Source organism: Cricetulus griseus, chromosome 4 (assembly GCF_003668045.3).
Source record: "Cricetulus griseus strain 17A/GY chromosome 4, alternate assembly CriGri-PICRH-1.0, whole genome shotgun sequence".
NCBI lineage: Eukaryota > Metazoa > Chordata > Mammalia > Rodentia > Cricetidae > Cricetulus > Cricetulus griseus.
In genome coordinates, this window is record NC_048597.1 from 150539820 (window position 1) to 150544358 (window position 4539).

At 40.4% G+C, this 4539-nt stretch overlaps 1 pseudogene; it reads left to right on the top strand.

Moving 5' to 3' along the window:
- Positions 1-212: 212 nt before the first annotated feature.
- On the top strand, positions 213-2550 carry LOC100772596 (annotated as a pseudogene).
- Positions 2551-4539: the final 1989 nt, after the last annotated feature.

Below are 4539 nucleotides of genomic sequence, written 5' to 3' on the forward strand. Positions count from 1 at the left end.
AGGCGGTAAATCCTATCCTCCAGGCTACTCACAGCACTGTGGAGCCTTGGTCCCAGCCTGGCTTTGGCCCTTGTGCCCCTCCAGCTCCTTGGGGCTTCACTGAGCCAGTCCCTCCTCTGTGCTCTGCCTTGCTGAGCCTGCTGGCTGGCCCACCTCTGCTGCTCTGAAGAGGCAGGGAGGGGAGGTCTGGACCAGACTGTGACCGGGCAACCATGCTGAACTTCTGCACTGCCCCCAGTTGCAAACAGAGGAGCACGCAGTCCTACCTGGCCTTCTTCAGGTTCCCTCCGGACCAGGCCAGATGACAGAAGTGGGTTGAAAATTGTAGGAGCGCAGACCTAGAAGATAAAACTAAATAAGCATTATCGATTATGTGCCAAACACTTTGAGACCTCTGTGATCTGTAGAACTATATATTTTGCAGAGGCATCAGAAAACTAAAGAATGATTGGGTTATCTTATTTCTCAAGATTAGTTGAAGCAGATTCTTGTGAAATCACTGGGAGAGTCCTTATCGAACAGTTCTTCCAGATAATTCAATACCAACAATATTTCATCTCACTGATCATTTGAACAATCCACATAGCAGACACAGAGAAAGAATAAAAGAATTGAATGAAGATGAAATCAGGACACTGAAACAGAAAAAAAATGAGGAAACTCGTGAACAAGAACAGGAAACTAACAGCAATGCTCAGAACCCCAGTGAAGCCAGCAGGATGGGAATGTGTTAACTTTAACGTTGAAGAGAAGGAGAACAAAGAGTACCTCAAGTCGTTATTTGAGATTCTGATCCTCATGGGAAAGCAGAACATACCCTTGGATGCGCACGAGGCCAATGAGATCCCAGACGGCTTCTTTGCTTCAGATAACTTTCAGGCGCTATTGGAATGCCGAATCAATTCTGGAAAAGAGGTCCTGCGGAAGCTCTCTGAGACCACAGTGGTAAGCACCTTATTCTGCTCTCAAGCTCAGCAGGCACAGATGCTGGAGATCTGTGGGAGCTGCATTCGGGAGGAGACGCACTTTTTTTCTCCCATCATCACAGACAACGTGGTGGACATAGAAGGCGAAGTGCACCTGCCCGTGCTGGTGAAGTTTGGAGATGAAACTCAACCTGAGAGAGGAGTTTGTGGGCTTCCTGCCATATGGAGCTGATGCGGAGATTTTGGCTGTGAAATTTCACACTACAACAACTGAGAAATGGGGATTGAATATGGAGTATTGTAGTGGTCAGACTTACATTGTGCCCGGTGGCTTTACTTCCAAAATGAAAGTTGTTGCTTCAAGACTTTTGAGAAAAAAAAAAAAAAACAAACAGGCTGTTTACACACTGTACTCTTCCTGTGACTTAAATGCGTGGTTGGCGAAGTCTGTCCCTGGGATAGGGGTATACGTGGCCTTAGGAACAATTGATGAAGTCTGTTCTTTTTTCCACCTATCACCAAAGCTGCTTTTACACTTGACAATGTAATTTCTGTTCTTTTTCAGAACAGTGAAGAGCAGGGTAAGGAACTGAAGGGAATCTGCCATTCCCAGTGGCCAGGCAGGCATGAAGCCATTGAAGTCTTAGTGGATCTCCTACAAGCACTTGTGTTATGTTTAGATGGTCTAAATAGCAATACAAATATTAGGTGGAATAACTGTATAGCTGGATGAACATTTGTACTCTCTAGTGCAGTGACAAATTTGGATTTCATTCTTACCACTGCTGTTCTTAAAAATGTGTTATCTTTTACAAGGGCCTTTGGGAAGAATCTTCAGGGACAAACTTCTGATGTCTTTTTTGCAGCCAGTAGCTTGACTGCAGTACTGCACTCACTTAACAAAGTGATGGAAAATATTGAAGTTTATCATGAGTTTTGGTTTGAGGAAGCCACAAATTTAGCAACCAAACTTGACATTCAAATGAAACTCCCAGGGAATTTCCAAAGGGCACAGCAAGGTAACCTGGAATCTCAGCTAACCTCTGAGAGTTACTATAAAGACGCCCTCAGTGTTCCTACAGTGGAGCACATTATTCAGGAACTTAAAGATATATTTTCTGAACAGCACCTCAAAGCTCTGAAATGCCTACCTCTGGTACCCTCAGTGATGGGGCAGCTTAAATTCAACACATCAGAAGAGCACCATGCTGACATGTACAGAAGTGACCTGCCCAATCCTGATACTCTCATCTCAGCCGAGCTTCACTATTGGAAAATCAAGTGGAAACACAGAGGGAAAGATATTGAGCTCTTTTCCACCATATATGAAGCCTTCCATCTTCGTAACATCAAGTTTTTCCCCAATGTATATGCCTTGCTTAAGGTCCTGTGTATTCTTCCTGTGGTGAAAGTTTAGAATGAGTGCTATGAAAATGGATGAAAGTGTCTCAAAGCATATTTGTGGAACACTTTGACAGACCAGAGGTCAAGTAATTTGGCTTTGCTTAACATAAATTTTGATATAAAACATGATCTGGATTTAATGGAGGACACATACATCAAACTCTATACAAATAACCCAGAGATTCCTACAAATAACTCAGAAACCATTGAAAATACCTAAAAGATTTTTAAAATGCCTCTTGTCTTCTGTTGGTTGTTTGAAAGAAAAGCCATAAGGTATAGTAGGCCAATCCACTGCATATCTTGCCTATAGACATCCAGTTGAATGCATCTTTAGCTGTTGGTAGTCCATGTATTTAAACGGTCCCCCGTTTGAACTCTCATGCTTTCAGTACCTTTCTGTTCTTCCAGAAGCTGACATTGGGAGTGCCAAAATGTCTCCCTGATAGAGACACTATGGAATTGTTTTAGTTAAAGTCATTTTAGATATAACATTATCATTGAGGAACCAGTTGTCAGCTGTTGGGTTATCATGACTTTGAAAAATGAATTTTGTGAGAGATACATTTTATAATGTGTTATGATACAGTACACCATTGACTTTTGACTTGTAGGAGTTATAGGTGTTTAAATTTTGTGGTAGCACTTGGAAGGCAGAGGCATGAGGATCACAGGTTTTAGGCCAGTCTGGGCTACATAGTGAGACCCTGTCTCAAAAAGACAAGGGCTGGGGTGTAGCTTAGTGGAGCACTTGCCTAGCATGTGCAAGCTCATGCCTCAGTACTGCAAAAGCAAAACAACAACAAAATCCAACTGTGTGATTGATGAACAGTCACAGGAGTTACAAGAGAATGTTATGAGCTTAGCAAACAGGTTTCAGCATAGTTTCATCAGGATGGAAGGACCTTAAAGGAGAAGTGAATGGCAGACCAGGCACTGTTGCTCGCTGTTTGGTTGTTGCTGTCTATGTCCTTTGTTGAACCCACATTTTCATAGGCTTCCTCGAAGGTAGATTCATTTCTGCTTCATAGTGAAGAAGGAGGCAAATATCATCCATACAGATAACTGACTTGTCTGTATTCTTCTGTCTTTTTACATGATTATGTCTACTGCCTTGTCTTCATTTATAAGCAAAACCTACAAAAATAAATGTTTTGTGGATTATCTAAAAAACAGAAAATATTACTGTTATTTTTTGGTAAATAAAATCAATTTTGTACAGTTCATTTCAATCTAAATAAAATGTGAATTTTGTTTTAAAAAATGGTAATTACTGAAAACAAACTACAGACCCAACACAATTCTTTAATAAGTCCTTGAAAGAATGACACTCAACTTTTTGTGAAAAAAAAAAAAAAACAGGTTAGCTAAAACAATCCCATACAGTAAAAGACAGACATATCCCACCATTGATTACAAATTCTACTATAGATCTAAAGGTAATAAAACCTGCTTAGTATTGGCACAAAAACAAAACAAGTGGATTAATGGAAACAAATGGCAGACCCAGATGTAAATACACATACCTATGGAGACCTGAATTTTGATAAAGTTGCCAAAATTATTCAATGGAAAAGAAAAAGCATCTTCAGCAAATGTTGCTGGTCTGATTGGATTTTGCATATAGGAGAATACAGATAGACCCATGTCTATCACCCAGTACAAAATTCCTGTCCAAGTGGATCAAAAACCTCAGCATAAATCCAGACATACTTAACCTGATAGAAGACAAAGTGAAAAATATTCTTGAATGCATCCGCACATGAGACAAATTCCTGAAAAGAATGTAAATAGCACAGGCACTAAGATCAATAATTAATAAATGGGACCTCATGAAACTGAAAAGCTTCTGCAACGGAAAGGACACCATCAATGGGGCAAAAGGGTAGCCTACAGAAAAGGATTAGATCTTCACTAATCAAACATCCCACAGAGAGCTGATTTCCAAAATATATAAAGAACTCAAGAAATTGGGTATCAGTAAACGAAATAATCCAATTAAAATTTGGTACAGTTCTAAACAAAGAATCCTCAACAGAAGAATCTCAAATGTGAAAGAAATACTTAAGGAAATGTTCACCATCCTTAGCCATCAGGGAATGGCAAATCTGAAGGACTTGGATTCTACCTTACACTTGTCAAAATGTCTAACATCAAATAGAGAAGCTACAGCTCATTCTGGAGAGGATGTGGTTCAGGGGAAGACTCC